At 40.0% G+C, this 24883-nt stretch overlaps 1 protein-coding gene across 11 annotated transcripts in view; it reads right to left on the bottom strand.

The window, feature by feature from the left end:
* CYRIA (CYFIP related Rac1 interactor A) overlaps positions 1–23949 on the bottom strand; it is a 61231-nt gene extending 37282 nt beyond the window's left edge. For 5 of the 11 annotated variants that reach the window (XM_057431793.1, XM_057431797.1, XM_057431792.1 and 2 more), the window contains exons 1-3: positions 23854–23949; positions 8659–8709; positions 6768–6839 (exon numbers count right to left, since the gene is read on the bottom strand). The gene's annotated coding sequence lies outside the window, so the exon portion shown is untranslated. Of the gene's footprint in view, positions 1–6129; positions 6225–6767; positions 6840–8658; positions 8710–23853 lie in introns of all 11 variants that reach the window. The other 6 variants (XM_057431795.1, XM_057431798.1, XM_057431794.1 and 3 more) reach the window with 3 other exon arrangements.
* Positions 23950–24883: the final 934 nt, after the last annotated feature.

Below are 24883 nucleotides of genomic sequence, written 5' to 3'. Positions count from 1 at the left end.
AGCTATCCAGAGACATAAGCAGTTGCAAAACAGCACAGCATACAGAAAGGAAGAATGCCTCTGTGATTTTGATTTCAGCACTAACAACAGCTGTAAAACACAGGTTCCTCTTAGCTCATGACTTAAATGATGCGAGTTCCCTGGAGGATGGGATAATCCTCAATTATTCACAATTCCACGTCAAACAAATGGAAGATAAAGACTATCTGAAAAATATTGTTACTTAAGCCAATAAATGTCTTTGTATTGTCTTTCAGTCTTCATCATTAATACAATCAGCCTGTAATTCTGCACTGAGACAGGCCTGGAAATTGAATTACATCTTCCTTCTCCTCTGAGCCAATCATTACTTTAATTGCAATTTATTCAACTGACTTTACTAACAAAAATAGCGTAACTGAAAACTTCGGAAAAGCCTGAGAGATTAAGAAAAAAAATGCTTAGTGACTGAAGATTATGAGGGTTGATAGGGCATAATGGGAAGTTACTTAGGGGGGAAAAAGTTCAAAGAACACAGTTTAAAGCTTGAAAAGGAATGTAAAGACCTAAATCAATATATGTCTCAACAGTGCAGAAAACCTCTTCCATAGAAAAGCAAGTAAACTGCGGATGACAGTATTCTCTTATGACAGAATGGATTTTTTTTTAATACAGTGATATTAGAAAAAATACATACATGTACATATCTAAAGAACATATATGTAGATTTATGGTCTCGGGCAAAAAGTTTGAATTTTTATATAGATAAATTTGGTATCAAATACTAACATCCAAAGTACCTAGCAAACAAGAAACTTTATAAATAGAATATATTCAGGAAGTAATAACTGTAAATAAAAGTGGTGGAATAGATACCTGGTGTCTATCTCACCTCTCTGATTTTCCAAAGCAGAACTATGCGAAGCCTACAAAGTCCAACTAAAGAAGGACCCAGGCCAGTCCTATAATCCCATTTTGTATATGCCCTTCACACTGCCATGCAAAAAAAGGCAGTAACTACTTTCAATCAGGTCCTCTTCAATTCCTGAAGAATCAGCTTGTTCTAGTTCAGAGTTTGCCCAGTCACCAATCTTCCAACTATAAGGGCTAAACCAAAGCATTGCCTCAACACCAAAATTATCACCTTCCTACGAATTAAATTTCATTAACCTAAAGAACCAGTGCAAGAGGACCAAAATGGTTAACTTTTCCTATCAAATTAAATACAAGCTCCCTGTTTTCCTATAAGAAGTTTAAAATTCTGTAATAAATGATTCCTACATTTTAATACACTTCATCCAGAAACTGAACTGGCTATCATAAGATTCCTTTTTAGGAATCTTCTAGCCAGGAGGCCATATTCTAGCCAAGAGGAAAACTCCAATATAAATCAAGATAGCTGTCTGCTACCTGATCTCGTTCTGCAAAAAGGCTGCAGTTAATTCTGTTATCCACTAAGTGGCATTATCAACTCAAACACCTACATCTGACAAAAAGTAATCACAGTACAGTGCATTTTGCCTCCTACAGGCAATTCATTTTATTCAAGTTTGTCATAAATTTAGACATCATTCCAAACAGTCAAATATATTAGTAAATCAGCACTACCAATTTACTTTTCACATCAAGACATTCGCATTCAGCATGATGGTCAGGTTAGAAATAAAACTATTATGACAGACCTACTGAACAAAGCAATCAAAATATTGCAGTAATATGAGCTCAAATCAGACACAGAAAAGTATAATATGGTATTCTGAAAGTAGCTGGGGTTTCAGAAGTGCTGTACATCAACAATTCCAGTATTTCCTGTTGTCAAGTATGAAAGTACAAAAGTCACACCAGATGCCTACTTTACTTCAGATACAGCACTTCAATAAAAGTAATTCTAATAGATTAGGTAACTTGATGCTACTGATTGCTAGAGGGTATTTTTAAAAATACAATAATTGGGAAAGTAAGTACTATGTTTCACTAATTATTTAAGGATTAGTTTTCAAAATATTACTTAAGGATTAATAACTGTAAATATAGTTTTTTGAGAAATGTTTACTGGGGGAAAAAAAGCATTTAGGGACAGTATAAATACAAGAAAAAAGTATTAGAACAGAATTCTGATTTTAAAGTACTTTACTCCCCCAACATTCCTATTGCTTTCTCTGGTCATTTATCACTGTCAATTTGTTCATACTACTGAAAATGAAGCAGAAAAAGACAATTATCAGTATTACTGTATACAAAAATACAGAAAAATGAAATGAGCAACTACTTCTGTTTCTCTGTCTCATCAAATCATGTATTATAAGCTTGTGAAATGTCCTATAAAGCACTCAAAATTCTGAGCATGCTTTAATGCTACAACAATCAAGGCATTCCTGGCTTTTTTTCTTCAGTGATTTTTTTTTTTTTTTTTTTTTTCCCCTTCCTGGCCACAGGGGAATTGCATCAGGACATAGCCCTTTTTCCCTACATCCACCTACGACAAACATTTGCTGCAAGTCAGCGACTCCAAAAACAAATTGTTTACAATTAACTCAAAAAAAGCTATTAAAAAAAAATTGCTTCTTTGTTCCAGTTGGAAAGAGAGACAGCCAGATGTGTGGCTTGTTGATGCTGCTCTTCTCTGACCTCTGAATGTAGGAAGAACTGCAGCTGAGGAAGGAAGTCAGCAAGTTCTGTTAATGAAGGTGAACTTTGTTAAAAAAAAAAAAAAGAAAATTTCATGACACAAAAATATCTTTTAAAGTGTTTTTTTTTATTTAAAAAATAGTGACATCATTTAGTGGTGGATTTGGCAGTCCTTGAACAAAGGCTGGACATGATGATCTTAAATCAACATAGTTGATTCTATGGTTCTATTCTATGTAAATATAACAGAAAACCCTACTTTTTACTATTGGTGGAAAATTAGAACTATGTTTCAGGAGAAGACAACAGAATCTCATCTTTTGCTACCTCTGGAAAACTATACTCTTAATTTCAAGAACTCCAGTAAGTTTCACTGCCTTAAATTAGCAATGTCTCCTCAACACCTGCCGGGAAACCATCCTCCTTTGAGAATGCAAAATTCAGGAAAAGCATTTTCATTTTAGGCTCTGAGTCACAGTCTACCACTACAGACCAAAATCAAGCCTGAAGCTGAATTCCAGAATGAGTGTGCCCAGTTCTTTGGAAAACACATCTGGCCAACAATGCAAGGCAACCAACTACAGTTACTATAGTATCTTTCTGCACATTTCTCCCTGAAATATAAATCTGTACAATACCTAGCAATGAATTAACTAGTAACCTGTATTGAAAACTCCTCATTACATGGTATTCCTCATGACAGTAAAGAACACATCTGTATAAGATATTCTCTGAACATAAAAAAAAGAACATTTTTCAAAGTCTGCACAGTAACAGATATGAAACATTACATCTTGTGAACTTCCAAATATTTTCTAAAAAAATGTCTGAAATGCATTCTGAAGTTCCACAACCACAGTGCTCCTCAATTTATCAAGGTAGACAAGAAGTAGTAGAAGTTAATAGTAGTTAGATATCATGGTCTGCAGTGATATTAAAGGACACAGCGTGGGAAGTGCAAATTCACTCTATAGATTCAGGTTTAGATATTAATTCTGGCACCTAAGCATCAATCCAGGAATGCAACTTAATTTTGTGAATTAGGCTTAATCTTCAGTGTTTCTGCACTGCTAACTTCATCTTTGCAGCTCACACTGGCTTTAGTAGAAAATTATGCCCAATACTTGTCATCCAGCTACTATTTAAAAAAAAATGCTTGCCACCCAAAGACCTGAAAAGTATCATCACAGTTCATCTTTCAATTTCTGCTATCATATTATTTCATTAAGAATCTTTCCTATGTATTCTCAGAAAACAGGGAATTGAAAACGAAAACTAGTTTACTCTCTCTGTTCTCCTGACCCCTAAGGTCATTTAAAAAACAACATTAATAGAACAGCATAGACATGCATATGTACACACAAACCATTTCTGTGAACAGTTATACATATATTTAACCTAATAAGAAAATTCAAATTATGGAGAATTAAAATAACATTTCATGTCATACTATTCAAAACAGTTGTAAAGGATACTGGTCATTTTAAACACAGCCTATGAGAGTTAATCTTTCTCTTTCCATCAACAGAAATGAAAAACCTCATCATGTAAGACTTTCAACACAGTTCAAACAGCTCACAGCTAAGAGCACAAAGAATTTCTTCTGCTGCGTTAGTATTTAGAAATTATTGGCCTGTCACTGCCACATTAAGGTTTGATTTCCAGAACCTTTTCTTCCAGAAATAAAACCCCTGTTTAGATGCTTCTACAGTCCCCATTTTGTCATAGTCTTCTGAAAGAGTCAAACTTTAAGGTCATTAAAGGCATAACTAAGAGTTTAATTTTGAAAAAAACAATTTGTCTTAGTATCAGTCAAAGGTCTCCAACAGCAAACACTTCAGACTTCAAAAATTTAACAAGAAAAAGAATGCTAAAAAAATTTCCCACCAGTGTTAGCTCCCACCAGTTAATTACTTCCTACGAACTGAATTAATGAAAGCAGTGAACAACACTATGGTAATATTAACTTTGTATAGGTTAAATTTAAAGGAATCCACAATTAATAAATCTTTATTTCCTCCGTTCATACTCAATTTCTTATAATTTCCTGTTTCTCTGACATGTTAGAATATCCACTCCTACCATTTTTAACTTTCATTCTTTCCACTCTACTTGTCCTATCTCCACAATCATCCTTCAGTTCATCTTTCTCCCCCCTACAAGAGTGGATATGCCCATGAAGAGCACACATTTTTGAGATCCTCTTCTCTCCAGTTCAGAAAGATCACTCCTCATTTAAGAAGTAGAATGGGCCTTAAACTTTAGTAGAAATGCTATCTTTATATAATAGGTGTCATATATATAATTCCTATTTTAAATTCCTTATGATTGTAACAAAATAGAAGGTTGGAAGGCCTTTTAAAAGAGAAAAATATAAAATAAAAATAAAATACACAAAGCAGCTTCACTGGTTAAGTATACAGTCCCTACAAGTATCACTCCATTATTTTACAAGGTAAAACAGAATAATGTATACTGCAGAAACTGAAGGCTTTAGCCTTTCATCTTAGTAAGTCTTTCCTTCCACCCCTCACATCCACCTCCTCTCTTGGACTTGGGTTTGTTTGCTCATCCAGTGAAATGAAAAACAGGAATATCACCGTCTTTCAACTATGTTGGTTCCACATTCACCAGAAACCCTTATGGTCTTAAATTAATGAATCTCTGCACCTTCCAAACGCCTCCCCAGGCAGTTTTATTTCTTCTGAACAAGCATCCACATGATTAGCAAACACCTTTACTTTGACAGACTGCCACTGAGATCCCTGGGCTCACTTGGCTACTGCAAACCTGCTTTGACAGTTGGCCTGCTGTCATGCTGGGCTTGGTTTTACCTGCAAAAAAATTAAGTTTTTGTGGTCATTTGCCACAGCACCACTGGTTGGAGGCTTCTCATGGCAGCTGAATTAATAACAGCACTCACTGTTACTGCCCCATCCCCGGAAGTGTTCAAGGCCAGGCTGGATGGGGCTTTGAGCAACTTGGTCTAGTAAAAGGTGTCCCTGACTGTGACAGGGGGTTGGCACTAGATGATCCTTAAAGTCCCTTCCAACTCTAACCATTCTATGATTCTATGACAAAGTAGAGTTAGCTTAAGGAGTCCTCTCCATACTCGATGGCTCCCTTCTCTATGAGAAACCACTGGATGGAAGCTACCATTTTGCATAGCCTTACTTCCAACAGTAAAGTAAGATATCGTTACTTTTCAGATTTTAAGCGTTCCATGCTGCACCCACCCAGCTCAAATGTCATGTCTGCTTCACATTTCCCAGCAGGCCAGAAAGTGCTGGCAAACAGCAGCAGGTTTGGGTCAGAACCAGCAGAACTAGTGTCTGCAAGTTGTAGCCCCGGAGCCCCAGCACAGTGCTTACCATGATTTGGCTACGTGTGAACTGTGACAATGAGATCCCCCTTCTGTTCCCTATAGTCTATGCAGTAAACAGAAGTAGCCAAAATAGCATGACCTCTAGTATTTCACTAAGAAAGTGGTAATCTTCAGTGATTATGCCTACAGATCAATACCTTTTAGCACATCTCTATCACCCTCTGCTTCCTTCTCAGATACTGAAGTCTGCAGCTGTTCACAACCCTTTCATAGTCTTCCTCACGTATGAGACCTTTTCTCGGGGCAGAGAGAAGCAAGAAGTTTAAAGCCACTAAAACAATTTGTTGCTGCAAGTACTGTCACTGATTTTCTTGCATAGACACCAGTACATGTTTGAGTCCACAGTGGCTGATGCAGAGGTCTAAACTGTCATAAATTTATTCCTCTGAGAAGTCTTTGCAATCCCATAGATTTTCAGCAGCAAAATACCTAAACCAGCACACTCTGAAGGATGGTGATGCAAGAGAAGGAGCAGACAGAACCGAACTGCCACTCTGGCACTGCACTAATCAAGCAACTACACACCTGATGATAAAATTAAATCAAAAACACAAAGAGACAAAGCAGACTTGCTGTTGTGGTTTCCCTGTGGGACTATAAAAATTTAGGACAATTAAACTGTTACTATTTAAAAGCTCAAATAACACTGGATTCATTCCACAAACAGATAAATATTCTGTACAAAGTAAGGTCCAGCATACTGCACTCTAGCTTTCTCACAATTCATATATAAAAGAAAGGGGGTACTTAAAAAGACCACTTGGTTATGTCTTACCTAGAAATACAGCTGTTCCAATTCACATTCAAAAATCCAAAGAAGTAATGATGCTAAACATTCAACGTCCGTCTGTCATGAAAAATATTAAAGATTACACTTGGAATAACTGTGTTTTCCCCTTCTCCCTATTTTCAGATGAGACTTTCTCTTAAAAAGGAAATATTCATGGAAATCAGAAATTACTCTTTTCAAACTGAAATTTGTAACATCCAAAAAATTTTTGCAGCAGTACCACTCAAAAATGCTGCTGGGTTGAAATGATCAGGTCCTTAAACTAATTTTTGTCCTATAGAATTCTGCAGAACATATTCAATTTAATTTGGGTTTTATAGTGAGCTGTTACCAGCACTGGTACTGCATACTGGCACTGGTATGCATATACTGAGAATTAAAAGAAGTAATAATGAAAGGTCAAAAATAAGAATACAACTCCAAAGCATTTAGCATTTTACTGCAAAAGCTGTATTTATTCCAAACAATATTTACGTTGAAATAGATCAGGTTAAAGTGGTTTGAAGAAATGAATTTTCCAATCTTGAAACTACTGAAATAAAGAATGCAGTTTAAATAGTGACAATTTTTTTTTCTGCAAGTGTTGGTAGAGGGAGAGGCTAAGAGGAAAACAAGGGGACCACAAGTCCTTCATAAGGATCTACAGGGACAGCTATTCTTACTACTTTTTCAACTCTTAAATAAAAAAAAAAACTTAGAGATGCAAATTTGCTCTCAGAACAAATGTGGAATCAGTTTAAGACATTCACTACAGAAAAGCTCACAAGTGCACTTCCATTTCAACCATAGCCTCAATGCTACTGTAACTCCAAAAACACTCTTCCCAAAAACTCTGGGGTTTACTATCCTCACAACTACAACAAAGCAGAGGTCAAGCCATCAGATCTATAAATCAGCTGAATTAAGCTTTGGCTTTGGAAAACATGTTGATTGTGTTTGTGCAGGTATATTTATAGTTATGAACAAAACCTGTCTCTAATCTAACAATGGATTTTTATTCATTTAATTTCAAAATAGCAAGGGTGCTTGATCACTGTCTAACAATTAGTTTTTGAAACTCATAAGTGGGGCAGTGCAGGATTTTTTTTAACCTCCTAAAAATAAATTCCTTGCTGCAAATTGTAAGAATTCATTATAAAAGCATATTAAATTAAATCAGAATGTAACACTAATTTCCCAAGTAGAGCACCCACATAGGGAACTAATTAGGAATAGCTCCTCTGGGTAAACAAACCTTTGTACAAATTAATAGCTGGTCAAGTCAGGGAACTCCCTTTCTCTAGAAGAAAAATGTCTATTTTCAGCCTTGTTTTAGTTCGCTGCTAGCTGCAAATTCTCTCCACTTTTGCAACAACAGAGGACGCTTAGAACTTATATTCAGAGAGTTTAATGGGAATCTGGTCAAGATTTGGAAAAGGGAAAAAAAAAAAAAAGGCTGTAGAAGGTCTAAGAAAACCCAAACAACCAAACCAAAAGAAAAGAAAACAAAAAAAAACTAACCACAGATTAGGACTACAAAAGGCATTAGAACAAGTCCCATTCTCTGCCTAGGCCAATTCTGTCCCAAGGGTTTACACAGACCAGAACGATAACAGTAAAATGATTTAAAACAAACAGTGGAGTAAATGAAAAAAAGTAAATGGCAAGAATAATTCTCAGTTGTTGTTCTATAATAACAAAAGCAAACAAATAAAAACCTCAAAATGAGACTATAATGCCCAGATTGCATTTTGAAAGGACCAGTTAGCTGCAACAGTAAAGCTACATAACAGGATGCTGTTCAAGGGAGTCTGAGTATTCATTTATCATTTATGACATTCAAATCTGCTAGACAGCTGTTCTGTGAGAGACAGAAAAGTACAGAGTTGACTCTAACCTGGCTGAAGATTATCCAGATCCTTCCCGATACTTAGAGAGAGGCTGCAATCTGTGGATTTTAAAAATTGAAAGAATCATTATTAATGAAACTCAATTACGAGTCACAAAAATTACTTAAATATCTTCAAAACACAGTAATTTCTTTTTTTTTTTTTTAAAGCAACAAGTACTGCTGCAAGGTATCTTCTTCCATGTGTTTCACCCAAACCAAACGTACACAGTACAACAGTACAATACACAGGCTGGCAAACTCATAGGACAACACATCAGGATAGTGAGCTACTGTCAGCATGTTTGGAACACTTAGATTCCAGAGAGTGATGCAGCTTACATGGGAAAGAAGCTGGGAAGGGAGCATCAGAGAACACGCAAAGCAGGAACACCTTAGGACAGAGAAAGGACTGGAAGCACCTCATGGAACTCAGAAAACCACCATTTACTACAGAGTGGTGATGTGGTAAGAGTCAACTTCTGACCCTCCAGCCCTGCCAGGTTGCAAAAACCAGCTCTACATACCACTGTTTTCTACAACATTTACTGAAGACATATGAAAACATGACCCTTTCCCTCTTGACACAACAAAAATGATAAGCTTGAGACTTGAGAACACCAGCACTAATTAAATGAGCATCCCTGAAAAAGTTTCAAAGAGGGCATCCCACTTACCAGACCGTGTTAACTCCCAAGCTACTAAGCATTAGGTATTTTCCAAGCTTTGTGTATTAAAAGTGAACTGGAAAGAGTGGTTATGCAAAACCACAAGATTCATGTTAAACAGAAACCAAAGCAGATTTACTAGCAGGAATGAAAGTGAAGGTGGTAGAAGAGAATGGATGAAAATTCTGAGGAAGGATTACAGGTGGGAAGAAGAAACTGAAAGAACAGAAACAGAAACATTCAAGCAAAGAAAGAGGACTGTGAAATTTAGATGATTGTCAGAAATAAAAATGGTGGAATTTAGCTTTGAAAGGGCAAGTCTAGCACAGACTATGCTGACATAACATCAGCTGGCTTTGGAATGTCACAACATGAAGAAAGACCCTGCGTCAGTTTGAGAAAGGGGAGGAAACTATTTGTTAGCTAAATACCTTAAATATATTAATCAATTAAATACCTCTTACCAAAGCAGATACCTGTGGAACTGTATTTATTTGACCCATGACCTGATCCATTTATTTGATCCACCCCAGAAGGAGTTCAACAATGCGAAAGGTTTTAGTCACTGAAGACACAGGCAACTCAGTCTGAATTCATAACCCGTTACCACAAAAAAGAAAATAGAAGTAAAAAGACCTTAGTGACGGAAAAAAGGTACTAAATGTCTGCTTCTTTCTGTAAGTATTAAATGGAAATATGCACAAAACTCATAATTTGAGAGTGAACAACTATTTCGTTCCCTTCAAATTCATCTACAGAAGTATTTGAACAGAAATGTTTTTCAGGAAAATTAATTAATTATAAAACATGACTTAAAAGTTTAATTATGGTAAAAAATTGCCAGAAACCTTTAAACTGATCAAGTGGGACAGAAAAAAACAAACCTCTATGGAATAAAAAATTGCTGTAAGAAGTGAAATAACATAAAAGAACTGTATGTTCATCAGAGCTAAACCTAGTGAGCTGATTAAAAATCTTGAGAACACAAACCAAAGGAAAGGTAAATGAGAGTTTTCTTGAGCTATATTTATAATTTCCATATTTTAATGTTAGACCAGTTTGTTCTGTTATATAACTTGGCTTATTTCAAGAAAATTAAGAGTGCTGGCGACAATAAGTGCTCTCACATGACACAGGTACAAAATATACTCACAAAAAGCTTACAGACTGAAAAGCAGACTACAGCACAGTTAATTCAGAAGTCAAAACACATTTTTATAGAGGAAAACTACATTTTGGAAACAAGAAACCAGCAACTATCAAGGAGTTATCTCCTGTTCATGGAATTACAAAAACTTTGCGAATTATACAGAATAGCTGTCCTAAGCACAACTTAAGTATTAGCTAGCATGAAATTCAATTTTTAACAAAATACGCATTACATCCTGGAAGTCTGCTTTTTAACCTTTTTTTACAATTTACCCGAGATATCCAAATTTCTTTCAGTCTAGAACAAAATCGATCTTAAATGGAATGTTGTCATGGTTTAACCCCAGCCAGCAACTAAGTACCATACAGCCATTCACTCACTCCCGCTGCGGTGGGATGGGGAGGAGAATCAAAAAAAATGTCAGTCCAATTCATAGAGTTACTACGATGAATAGGTGTGACATGGCATTAAAAAAGACAACTATGGACAGCTGCCAGGAAGCAGTACTTGTGCTTCCTTCTTGTGCTTGTGAAGTTATTGCTTCAAGCAATAACTGGGTGGAACAAGCTGCAAAGTTCACTGAGGTAAGACATTTGGACTGAGATAAATTCTGTCAAGTAGGAAAGCAACTGCCATGGGAGAGAAAGCATAAACCACTCTGACTGAAAAAGCTTCAAATTTCCAGTTCTAGGTCTTTAAAACAGAACTGTTCCCTTACAGGTTGACATAAGCAGTCCAAGATTGATATAGCCAGAGGGAATGAAGAAGGACAACATTTTACTATGTTTATAAAACACCTAAATACTGATATTATGATATATCATATATATTATATGATATAAATAATGATATAATGATAATATTCTGACCTAAACATGGGGTAAGAAACATGGTTATTAACAGCTGCTGTCCTCCTTAGGAGAATTTACAAGCGATCATTTCTTAAACACCAGTATGATAAAAACAGACAGAAATAAACAGACACTCTGAAAATCTTAGCAAAAAGCTTGACGCTGCTCTGAGGCAAGGATGTCAACAAGGAAGACAACCACCACATGTTAATGCAAAAGAGAAAATTCTCTTTTACTGTTTTGGCAGCATCCCGTAAAGGAAACTTATCCCTAGTTAAAATGCATTTATAGAATGAAACACAGAGTCAGTTGGGTACCCTTGGCGTAGTAGTCTGGGGGACCTGCTGGGAGTAAAGCTTATTATCCACCCCGGGATTTAAGCAGTCATAGTCCACAACCAATTTGAGTTGAGGCAAAAGACAGCTGCTACTTTGAAAGTTTCCTGCTGTGTAAGAAATAATTAAGGCTATATGATCAGTGTTCAACAAAGCATAAATAGCAAAGATGCTACATTAATTCTACTTGCAAATCAAGAGTTAAGTGAAGTCACATTACAGAATGGACTACATAATATTGCAGTACAAAGGCGAAACAGAAGAGTTAAGTATGATGAAATGTGTGTCAGAAGCAAGACTCTGAATCCTAATCCTAGGCAACAACATTATTTCATGTTTTAGAAGTACTTCACCCAAAAAGTAGAAAGTATATATTCCAAAATGAAATCTGTATTTTCAGTATTAAAAATAAAAAAGGAGCAGCAGCAGAACACAACATTGTATGTTCTGAAAAAGCACAGACTCACTGAAGCCTTTGCTACCAAGCTGGTACTATTTAAATATTATGCAGAAAGATGAAAGAGATGTCAATGGCAGGTAATTCAGGGCAGTTCATCCTTAAAGCATCCCAATCAGAACTTCAGTTCTCTCCTCTCACACCACAAACCACAACACGAATTTGCAGCCCAGGAATGGCATTTGGCCCATCACTGTCCGCACAGGGACCAGGAACTAAATTTCTGATTGCCAGACCGCTTTCAGGTGTGGGGATACATGGCCAGTTCACCAGGCAACCTACACCATCCTCATCTACAGAAGAGAGGTGAGAGACAAATGGAAGCACTCCATGGACTGGAGTCAACTCATGACTTGTCTGTTAGAACCACACTGCTAAATCATTAAAATTCAATGGCTTTAACCCTGCTTAAAAAAAAAAAAAAGGAAAAACCCCACACAACTGCCCTCCATACCCTATAGTTTTAACTAAATATAAAACCAGACTTGCACCTTCTTCACAGGAAGCAATCAGACAATTAGAAGAGGGTGAAACATCTTCTTGAGACAGGGATTCCCCAGGGAAAACCTAAATATAATGCCAACTCAGGTCTGCACTAGCAGGTTGCTACTGCTCCTGTAGTTAACAGAAGGTAAAGCTTAGGACAGGGATAGGTTTTACACTACCTCCAGGATATATATCCTCTGGTTGAAGACACTGCAGATGCCATCTGCTTACATTTAATTTATTCATTTTGATTCAAAATGACAGCCGGTAATTCTTTATAAATATTTTTTAAAAAACTAGTACTTTCAAAATGGCTAATTACACCTGTATATTTCCTGAGGCTTTTCTTACGAAAACAATATGAAACTCAATTATTCTATCATTTCAAGCTGCTCTGGTTTATTTTTCCAGCTTTCCAGACACAGCTTCTCCTTTCAGGTTGGACATAATTTTTTCTCCTAGCCTTCTACGCACATGAAGACACTCCTACCACCAGAGAAGCTGCTGAAACCCAGCTTCCTGGAAAGCAGAACCTGAGGCCACATGTATGTCAGAAAATAAACCAGACCAGGGCACACAGCCATTCTCTGGGCTTGGAAGCAGCAAGCACGGTACAGCTCGTGGCTGGACACCTAAAATCCCTCTGAAAAAGCCTGGCCAGATCCAAGCAGCCTTTTGGAAATGGTCCATCGTCTCTCCTAACCCCAGAACTATGCTTGGGCATTATCTGGGAAAGTGTTAGCTGGGAAAGTGTTAGCTGGCACAGGCCAAAACTGTTGTCACGAACAGTACTAAAAACGTAACAGTACAGTCGCATACTGTATCTATTCCTTATTTAGTTCCTACTATGAACATGCATAACGACTGTAAGTACGAAGTTGCTTCTGGATAACATAATTTTCAGAAGTCAATTCTGTAAGTAGCAATGCATGTCAGAATTAACAGGTCACCTTTTTCAGGCATGATAGCTTCTTCTGGGTTTAGTATCACATCCTCACTTACGTGGCTGTTGCTTTCAGCCCAAGAGAACAGAACCAAGTAAATGAGTAACAGTTGAGTATTTGTGTTTCCACATATATACGCATGCATACGTATAATATGCAGCACAGGTGAAAAAGTGCACTCTTTACATTTTGGAGTTTTTTAATGTGTTCAGGCAGACTGAAGATGAGCACCTGACTTCCTGATTTCAGCAAGCCTGCACTGCTGTCAGTAGGACACTGGTCCTGACAGTCAGCTGGTATAAAGGGGCATCTCTCTATGGACAGTGTCCCAATGCACAGCAGCTGAGACTCTGCTTCTCCACACTTTACTCACATCAGGGTGGTAGGAAAAGGAGAAATTCACTTTAAAAGTGAAGTAACAAATTTATTAAATCCCAGCAATGATAACACCGCTAGCATGAGACAGACATCTGTTTCTCACAGAATTTCGCCTACAACCTAGTTCTGATGTGGACAAAAATTAACAAACCTGCTTGAAAGAAACAGCGACTTTATATCCAGAATTAAAATGGTCCTTTTGTTCTGTTCCCAGGATACCTACAGTGACACTAGATAACAATGATGCTGGGAAATGACTGTGCATTACTAAGACCTTAATTTATTTTCCATCTCCATTTGGACTCCTTCACAAAATGTTTCATTTCATAAGAAAGTCAAAGTAAATGTTTGAGTCAAAGATCCCCACTCTTCACAGTTGTCAGAGAGAAAAAGAAGTCTCATTGCTATAGGTAGGTCCATTCTGCTGTGATTTCCAAAACATCTTGTGTTGGACTGTGCAAGAAGAGACACAGCTAATTTATATGCCCCCATGACAAACTGCTTCACAGCATCAGTAAGTAAAAGGAACATACAAGGCTAAATGTAAGCTGATCAATACTGTGAATCGTTAACTCCGAGTTGCTTTGAAACACACGTGCAGGATATCAGCAGGCAACATGCTAGAAGATGACAGCTCAAGATCATCCTGGTGTGGGCTGCACACTCTGATGCTGAATCAGGAGCCCATGGAATACCACCTATTAGCCCATGGCAGAAGCTGGGTGGAACTTACTTAGAGCTGTTAATTGCTTTCGCTCTACAGAGAAAATATGACCATCATCAGAGGGTGGGCTATGTTTTTTGCCAGAATATGTCAAATGAAGTCAGGCAACTCATGCTTTACTGTACACTGGAAGTCACTTAAGACTGCGCATCAAACAGGCTTGGAGATTTCTCTGGTTACAGAAAGGCACCGAGATCTCCTTGTGATTTCTGAGCAAGTTTTCAGGGCATCACCTCAACAGTCTATTTTCTGGAAAACTGGAGATGAAACTTTTTAATACTGCAAAATTAAGAAATAACCTTAGGCATGCCTAACTACAGTGACGGGAAAATACCACATGCAGCCATTCTTTAACCACCAGCACAGAAGTGTCAGCAAGTTTGGTGGACAGCCTAATCCCCGAGAACTGGGATTTTTGCCTTCTTTCTAAAATAATTTATATCCAACTTCCCTTCAATCTCTCTACATCAATCTCATACAAACAAAGAAAACAAGTTACTAGAAAATGAAAGGGTTTACTCCAGTGTCAGCAGAAGGAAACACCTTCTTTTGCCAGCAGGATCACATTAAACACACATAGCAGAATGTCTTGCGCTGCGTACAAAAACACAGCTACCTGAACAACCTCCCCCTCTGCCTCGTCTCGTGATCCTCCCTAAAGCGAGTCGTATGGCAGCACTTTTCTCCTTTTATGGGCAAAAAAAAAAAGAGAAAGGAAGTCAGCACCAAGCGACCGAGAGGAGCTGAGCTGCCACACGCGTCCAGAGGCGCCGGGCTGCGCTGCCCTGAGCTCATCCATCCTGAGCGCATTAAGAATACAAACCCTGCGAGAGGGGTACCATGAATCAACTGCCATTTACTTAATTCACACTTAATTACATGTCACCAAGTGTTTCACGCTGAACTCGTCACTACTGAACGTATTAAAAAGTAAAGGATGGAGGGCATGTAATGTATTTGCATGTGCTTATCTACCACCGCCCTTTGTTTGAATGTCCTGTGAATAGCATGCGAGGCTCTTCTTTGGGAAACAGCTGTAGGGATAGCATGATGCAGAGCAGCAATTAAAATTATAGTACTTCATGCCGCACGAATTTCCATACGTGTCCTCACTGCCCCAGTGCCCACCACCCACACCCAGCTCAGTCCACCTTCCTGTTCTCCAGCAGCTCTACAAGATGGAGTCAGGAGAAGTTAATCAATGATCTGATTTACCAAATTTGGCTTTTTTTGAGACAGCTGTGGAAATTTCAGTAGCTCAGTGCTAGAGAAAGGTAAATGACATGTAGAATTCTTTATATATCAGGCAAAAAAGGAATAAAAGTCTTGCTGTTCTTCTATCAACAGAAATAAATCACTGCTCCTCCCTCAATAACTGATACTAGAGTTAAAAGCCTAAATCATGAAGACTCCTACCCAATAGCTAAAGAACTTATAAATTACAAGGAAGCCCATCTCCTTTCCATGCACAGGTGATGGGATAAAAAATTTCTAAGAACTGTCATCTCCCCTCCGAGCACAGCGACAGGGTACATCACCCAGAGCCCATAGTGTGCATGCAGCCAGCCACAGGACCCCTCCGTGCATCTTCCAAGGAGCCAGGGAATGTATTTGTCAGCATTACAGGTACCCATCATTAATTCAGAACTACCCTTCTTTCCCTTAGCTGTTTATGTGCAGTCACTCTTAGTTCCACTTGAATACTGTGACTCAGGATTTGACTGCTTTGTTTGGGAGATCCTGCAAACCACTGAATTCAGTTACATGAGTTATGCTGCTGGGTCACAGCCCATGCATCAGAATTGAAATACAGATAAGTATTTCCAGGGTCAGAGTCTCTGTCCTTAAAACATTAATTTATTTATTTTTTTTTTTAAGGAAGGAAACAGTCTCCCTGGTTCTCAGATCATTATCAGCTCAGCTCAGATGGCCAAAACAGCAAAGTTCAGTAGGGAGTTTAAAATAATCCCCATTTTTTTGAAGTCCAATGTTGCTCTTACACCGAAAATAAAATTTGTTAGATAGCTACAAATATTTCTTCTTGTTAAAGATTGCCATTTGCTCCTTGGAAGCTTTGACATTTTAACAATGTATATTTAATTCTCTTTTGTCAAATTTTATTTCAGTATAAACATGGAATACTTCTTTAAAAAGTAGTATTATAACCTGTAGATGTCCCTTTGTCTTATGAATAAATTAGAAGACACTGAATAACAGCAACCGCAAAGTACAAACACTTTATTACGATTGTGGTGACTCAGACTGCTAGGATTTGGCAGCCCACAGTGTTCCTCAGCAGCAGAACAAAAGGGGATTTTTTTTTTGGCTGATTTAGTTCAGTAAAGGACAACATGATACTGTCTGTGCCATAATGAATCAAAACCTCACTAAAACAAAGGCGTAAGTAGTCAGACCCTAATCAATTTTTGTCTCACAGTATAAAAATGGACAAGCAGATTATCTATGCTTCTAAGGCCTCTAATATATGTACTCTCTTCCTGTCTTTTAGGAAAAAAAATGAAAGCAGTAAGATGATTTAGTTGCAGAGACACATCTCCCAGAATACTGCAAGATCATGAATTATTTTCTTTGCACTTTCCTCTTGAAAACAAGAGATGTTAATATTAAGTAATAAATGGATTTTATAACACCTTTTCTAATTAAAAGCATAAAGCCCTTAGACTTAAGTATTGCACTCTTAACAAAATCTCTCAAGCATTCAGAGCATGAAACACATTTTGAGAGAGACTCATTTTCCAGCATCCCCATCGTGATCTCATTTGGAACAGTAAACCGTCCCTGCAGTAATTGGTATTACAGAGCTCTGCTGCGGCACAGCCTTGTGAGAGGGTGAGGAAGTGTTCCGGTTCTACAGGGCATTTATGCTTTAATAATAAAAACATAGGAAAAACAGTTACAGAATATCATCTCCCATTTCCTCTGCGACCATCAGTTATTAGGGAGATGATTATAGACTTATTTCCAGAAGCTTCTAAAGATGTAAACTTCTGTCATGAAATCTTTTATCTGAAGGAGTCACCAAAAAGTCTACAGATGATCCTTGAAGCAAAACACTCTGCAATTACAAAGCACTACAGTACAAGGAGTCAGACGGTATATATGTGGGTGGGAGAAAGTGTAACTAAGACAAAATTAGACCCTTCCTGGAAATAAAACATAACAAATTTAACAATGTAGCCTTCTAAAATCTAAACAGGTCTGAGCAACATTTGCAGCAACTCCTCAATAATATTAAGGAATATTATTAGAAATTTTTCCCCTCACCATTGCGTCTCACACCCAATTTTCACAGCATTAAACAAGCACCCTCTGAAAAAAAATTAGGACCAGCAAATCACCTGCAGCAAATAAATACCACTGAACATCTCTCATGAAGGCTATTTAAACACAATTCTGGAACCAATTTACTGGAGACAGGATCATATGGATCAGTTACCACGGAGAACCTTCCTCCTCCAAAATCAATTCAGCTCCGTAAGTGGCACCATCAGGCAGCACTTGTGTACCAGCAAACAACCATGAGTAATGATTTTTTGCCCCATAGTTCCACACCACTATTAATATGCATGAGAGAAACCAGAAGACAAACTTTCTCCCCATGTTCTCAGAAAGCCATTAACTCAACCTAACCTTCCAGACTTAATCTGGGGCAGCTGCAAAATGAAAATTATAATGATCAGGCTAGGTACCAAATACAGTCACAATAACAAAACAAAAACAGAAAGCAGGCTTTCTTTGAAATGTCTTTGAAAAACAAGAGAACAATCCCTTCCTCACGCTTCTCAGTCTAACCACATTCACTCTAGACAACAATAGTCGTAGGACACTGCTGGGCTTGGCTCAGTTGTCAAAGTATCAGCATATGATGATGGATAACTGAATCAAACAAGGCTCAAACTGTATTCTAACCCCAAAATGAAAACTTTCTCGAGAAGGGAACCTCAGTCTTGCCAAACTATGGCCTTCATCCTCCAAAAGAGCTACACTTAGATTAGTCCATATGAGGCTAGAAGTACAAAATGGACTCACAGAAGAATTTTGAGCATGGCTACAATAAATTTGCATATATAATGGCATTTAAGACAGCTGGGATGGTAAGCAGGATGCCATCTAAGGTAATAGGAAACAAAATTGTGAAAGCTGTAGCTTAAACATCACCTATCCTGGAAGCTCAAGAGGTACCTATGTTATTAAAAAGGGCTGAAAAACCCTCAGGCCTCCCCAGGAGCAAGATACAAAGTCATCCCTTTCACAAGCCGATGAGGAAAGGAGTCATGCAATTTTAAAGTTTCGGATGGCAAGGCATGAGCATGCCCCCAAGCACCATCAAGCAATTTTAAAACATCAGGAAAGTAACCACAGAGGAAGTAAAAGTGGGTGGTAGGCTCTTTCCAGGTTGCATGGCTGGCTCACAACCACACCTATGTCAGGGCAGTGCCCTAACCCACAGACTATAGCCTGTCCTGGACTATCCTGCTGAGCTATGAAATGGAAAAATATTTACTGGATGAAAGAATGAAACATCCACAGAAACCAGATTCCCCACACCTGAATGCCTTCATCACAGAGCAGAAGTCACTTTCCCTCTGGCATAATTAATTAATTTTTTCAGAGTGGCACAGTTGCAGGTGAAATAAAGGACAGTGTATGCCACGCTGCTTGTTGCAGTCACTTGGGGAGAGGGAAATGTGAGCCCAAGTTACTTCATGCTGAAAAGGGGACAGAGAACTTCATGAGTAAAGGATGTAACTAATGTACCATCAACTGTAAAGAGAAGAGTCACTGCAAATGCTTCTGCTTCTTGTTTGAGTAAATAGCTTGCACTTACTTATTTTCTTAGCAAAACAAGCTTTTCAAATCCCAAGAGAACACTCCCATCTCATGATGCCAAAGGCAGTTATACAGGAGAGTGATGCCACTCTCCAGAAGTCACAGCAGTAACAGCTCTGGAGGGATTCAGAAATGAAGCTCTGTGTGTCTGATTTTCTTCACAGTAAAGAATACAAACAACAGTGTGCTTTCAGACGTGAGTTTTAAGAACATCAACCTTAGCTTTGGGGCATCTAATTGTAAAATAGGCCACTCAAATAATTTATGAATTCAGGCTGTAATACAACAGGGAGGAGTCCTCCCCCTGCCAAATCCCATAAATTATATATAAAAAAAACTTCTAACAACTACTTAAAATTTAAGTTAAACCTGTGTGTATCAGAGAGATACAGGAGAGTACAGAATGGCTCTTACTTAAAATGTAAGGAAGTCTACACATCAACTTAAAAACACCAAACCACCTCCACAGTGCTACTATATTTTGCAAACTCCAGTGCCCAGAGATGACTCAGCAACCCAGAGCTCACCACAGGGGACCAAAATCAAGTTCCCAGTATGCTCTATGTGACAACTCCCATGTTGGACCAGTGCTCTTCAAGTGGTCTGAGGGGCATATATATTCATGAAACACGTTTATTAACTCAAGATTTTAACCGAATCAGACAGCACTTGGGACAGGCATAAGTTGCACAACACCATGAGTTGCACTGCTACTGAAAAATTCAAAATGACCTTTTCACACTTCACAAGCTTCACAACCTCCTTACACAGATTTAATCAAAAACAAGCATGCAACTTACACTTTAGCTTCACCTTTTGCACTGCCAGTCATCCAAAGCATGATGTAAAAAGTCAACCTGTCCACTGCCACTATGAACAGCCCTACAAAATTACAGTCACAGACAGGAAGTAACCATTCCACAATTAATGTGAGACTGACTCATATTCATGTCAACATGGAGAGATCAACCATGAAATCATTTCTTACATTTAAAATCCACAATACTAAATAAAAATCCGTGTCTCAGTGCTGCACTGGGTCATGTATGTCCTAAAATGCACCTGTCCTAGACCTATTACTGTATTTTTTCTTGTAGAAGTAACTACTACTACAAGTTTAACCAAGAACTAGTAGCAAGCAGTATATAAAGACAGAAAATAAAACACATTTTTCATTTTAACTGGAAGCGTAAAATGGAATTCTGTGAAAATAGAAGAAGAATTAGGACCTGCACATCTCACATCATTCAGATTGCTCTCATCATCATTCACATGAGTGCATAGCAGCTTCTATTACAATTTTAATTTAAACTACAAAATTCAAATTTATGACTGCATTTTTGCAACTCTCAAGCTGCCCCATATATTAAAGATTTTAATTCATGCTTTCTCTGATTTAATGTAACTGTTTTGCATTCCTAGATAACACAAGTAGAAAGCAGTGCAAAAAGAATGATTGATAATACTGAAACAAATCCAAATACATACTGAATTCAGTACAGAAGAAACACCAAGAGGTTCTGGCTCCTTCAAATCAACATGTATTACTGGTATGCATATTCTGTCCACTGATGTTATAGGTCACATTGACATACTCAGTTAGTCTCCAGAGATTTAATAGGAGACCTAATGATGTCTGGATTGCATACAGGTTTTGGACATAGAATAATATTTTTCTGTTTTGTATAAAATGTGAACTGAATGATCAAGTTCATGTGCTATGCCATGCATTATAGTACTAAAGAATGCCAGTGATTGCACAAAACTCTTTTACAGTTGCTCTAAAAACATTAATTAAGGAATATTTTGTGTCACTACAAAAACAACACAGGAGGGTAGTGAAAAAATACAGAGCAGGATACAGTAAAATACTGGGTAGTCACTAAGAAACCCAGAGAGCCTCACTTACACTTGCCATAATTCACATTTAACTGAAACCTTAAAGACCAGACAGAAACTGAAGTTCAAGAATTTTATTCTCAGTTGCTACTTTATGCTTTTTATTAATGTAAGTCAAACCCTTCATGCTATTCCCTTAATTTGTAATGTCATTACAACTTCTCTTTAAAGCCTACTCTAGGAAAGTTAAATTCATGAGTAGTAGGGCTTTATCATTAGTTTTTAACTCAGGCCTTGGGGAGGGGTTGTGGGGGAAGGAGAATTACAGGAGAGTACAAACACAAGAACTTACAAATTCTATTCCTTAAAAGCATAAAGAAGTGTGTTGCTGATGTGTAAGTCTTCCTTATGTATTATAACATTATGAAAGTTAGCATAACAGAAAAAAGGAAGTACCAGCTTGGTTCTTCCTTGTGTAATATGAGTTGGAGTATTTCTGTAGAGCAGCACTGAGCACATGAAATTCTTTGCCCACAAAGCAACCTCATGTCACAACAGCATTTCATTCCAGATCTCCCCACCTAAGAGTTCACTAAGTCGTTTTCATTTTTTCCTGACCTTGCAAATGGTGAGAACAGAAGCACCAATGCAAAAACATCTCTGTCCCCCTTAACACACCCTTTCCCCATGCACATGTAAACTGCGTTTAGGAGCTGGTTGACAAAAAAAAGAGCAAAAAGATGGGCTGTACAGCAATCAAAGATTACCAGTGTCCTAGGTTCAGCAGTAGCAGTCATTTTTTTCCTTCTTCGTAGCCAGTGCAGTGCTGTGTTTTGACTTTCGGCCTGATGTTTTGGTTTGGCCAAGGACTTTGTGAGCCTCATGCTCTGCCAGGGAGGAGGGGAAACCAGGAGGAAGCAGAGACAGGACACCTGACCCAAACTGACCAAAGAGGTATTCCATACCACAGCACGTCATGCCCAGGATGTAACTGAGAGCTACCCAGAAGGGCTGGGACAGTGGGGTTGGAGGAGGTATCAGTCAGAGCTTGGTCGGGCTGGGGGGGGGGGGGGGCGAGTTATTGATTGGCTGGTGGTGAGATGTTGTATTCTCTTCCCTTGTTATTTCCTTTATCATTGTTATTATTGGTGGTAGCAGTAGTGATTTGTGTTATACCTTAGTTACTAAACTGTTCTTATCTCAACCCGTGGGAGTTGCATTATTTTCAGTTCTCCTCTCTGTCCCTCCGGGAGCAGGGGGAGGGAAAGAAGGGAGGGAAGTGAGTGAATGAGTTGCCTGACTGGGTTTAAGCCACCACAGCCAGGAACAGGCTGGAGACCAACCCACATCACCACCCTTGGCAAGTTACTAGCAATGCCACTGAAAGCATGTGAAGTTAGAGCCTTGCTCTGCTACCAGTGAATTAGGGAGCGCTCGACAGTGACGTCATGTATTACCAAGACCTTAGCATAACAAAACCCAGATAAACAAAATCAAAGCTCAACGGTCATGAAATTAAATTAGGGGGAAGAAAAATAGGAAGAATAGATGTAAGCATGGTATCTGTTCACTGTAACACACCTCTACATGGACAGTGAGTGATTCACATGAGATGAATGCAGTATAGCAGATCTTGTTTCTTGGCTTATGCCTATGTACATCCCTCTGGAAATACCGCATTTATAACTCCCTGCATCCAACAACGACCGGCAGCTGGAATAGAAAGTTTTCGGCATAATTCAAGTTGTGAGCTTAACCACCCCCCCCCCCCCCTCCCCCCCGCTATCTCCTCCCATACAGCCCAGGCATACTTACTCCAATAAGGCACTAGGACGTGCAGTTTGGCTGCTATCCCCGGCCAGGGCCGGAGTTCAGCCGGGCTTCTGGGCCGGGAGCAGGCAGGGATAGGTCCCTGTACCGGCGCTATGCAACCCTGCAGCCGCGGCGGCTTCGGCACTCACCGGCCGCCAACGAAGACCCAGCAACATCCACCCCTGTGGATGGGCTGAGGGCCTGTGCCCGGGGGAAGCTCCTCCCGGCTGGGGAAAGGCCAACCGGGGAACCTCCTCTGGCGCTCGCCCCGCAACCGATGCCTACCCCAAACGCAGCCGGCAGCCGAGGCAAAGCGAGCGCACCCAGCGCCCGCCGCCCCTATGCTACACGAGCTGGCAGCAGCCTGCGGCTGGCGCCTTCCCGGGCAACAGTTGGCTGCCTCCCCCGGACACCCCCTTCCCGCCGCCCTGCGGGGCTCAGGGGCAGTCGCGCCGCCTGCGGCACCGGCGGGGGCGCGATGACCCTGGAGCAAGCGGCGGAGAGGGCAGGGGGCGAGGGGAACCTTCCGGACGGAGAAGGCGCAGGGTCCGCAGAGCTCCGTCCCCGCCCCGCTGCCTGCGGGGCTGATGCGGGGGGCGCTGCGGGAACGAGCGGCAGAAGCGGCTCAGCCCGCTCGCCACTGCGCAGTCCCGGGCAGGCGGCAGCAGCCAGCCCCACTGCCTCCCTTTCCTCTGCCCTTCCTGCTTACCTGAACCGCCCGTCGCCGCTCGCTGCTGCAGCGACTCTCGTCCATCCCCCGCACCTCAGAGTCAGCCGGCGACGCGCCCCTGCCCTGCCCGGCCCAGCCCAGCCCAGCGCAACGCTCCCGGGCCCGCCCCACGGTGGCTGCGTGCGGCTCCCTCGGACCCGCCTCCAGCCGCCGCGGGCTGGGGTGGGGATGGGGCACTCTGCGGGGCCCAGAGCAGGAGGAGGGGTCCCCGGTGTGGCTGCGGACAGGGAGAAGGCCGGGCGGCTGTGAACGACGGGAACGAGAGACGGGGAGTCCGTCCGCTCCGCAGATGCAGAGGGGAAAGGGGAGCTTGGGCGTCTGCTTGGAGATAAAGGCAGGGAAAGGAGCGGCCATCACCCGTGCTGTCCCCCCGCGCCCGGGGCTATCGGTACTGACCCAAATCCGCCCAGATCTGCAGAGATCCCATCCCCTCTCCTCCCAGCTGGTCGGCTCTTATTTTTGGGGAAGGGGGAGAGCCGGACTGCGTGTGTGTCAGTGTTTGAGATCAGTAGGACTGTGCATACATTTTTCGCATTTTTGGCTTTGCAGAAGGCAGCACTTCCTCAAGACGTCAAAAACAGATCTGAGCCCGTTCACAGCTCGTGAAAATACTTTGTACTTCCTCTTGCTGTTTTGAGGGTTAAATAAGGTTAGAAGTTGCAAGAGTGGTGGAGCAGCGCTTGGTCTCCCCCTTCCCTAAAAGACAAGTATGTGAGTCATTTACAGAAAGAAACAAACAAAAAGCCTACAAGTTACAGTATTGGAAGCACGGCATAAAAATATCTAGATATTTGTTCATACCAGGGGTTTGCTTGGCGAGCTCTTTAAATGTGAGAAGCCATGATGCTGACCGCAAAGCCAGCAAGTACAGCTCTGTGCCAGTGAACCAGAGAGCTCACAGCTGCGTTCTGCCTGGGGCGAACGCCTCGAAGGAAGGGTCTGGGTGCACTGAGAGGTGTGATTCTCATGAATAAGGCAAGCTGTGAAGCGCTGGGAAGCCGAGCGGTTT

This window comes from Pezoporus wallicus, unplaced genomic scaffold (assembly GCF_028554395.1).
Source record: "Pezoporus wallicus isolate ANWC-B61680 ecotype Strahan unplaced genomic scaffold, APGP_CSIRO_Pwel_v1 contig_161, whole genome shotgun sequence".
Classification (NCBI taxonomy): Eukaryota; Metazoa; Chordata; class Aves; order Psittaciformes; family Psittacidae; genus Pezoporus; species Pezoporus wallicus.
This window is presented reverse-complemented; position numbering and strand designations above follow the sequence as displayed.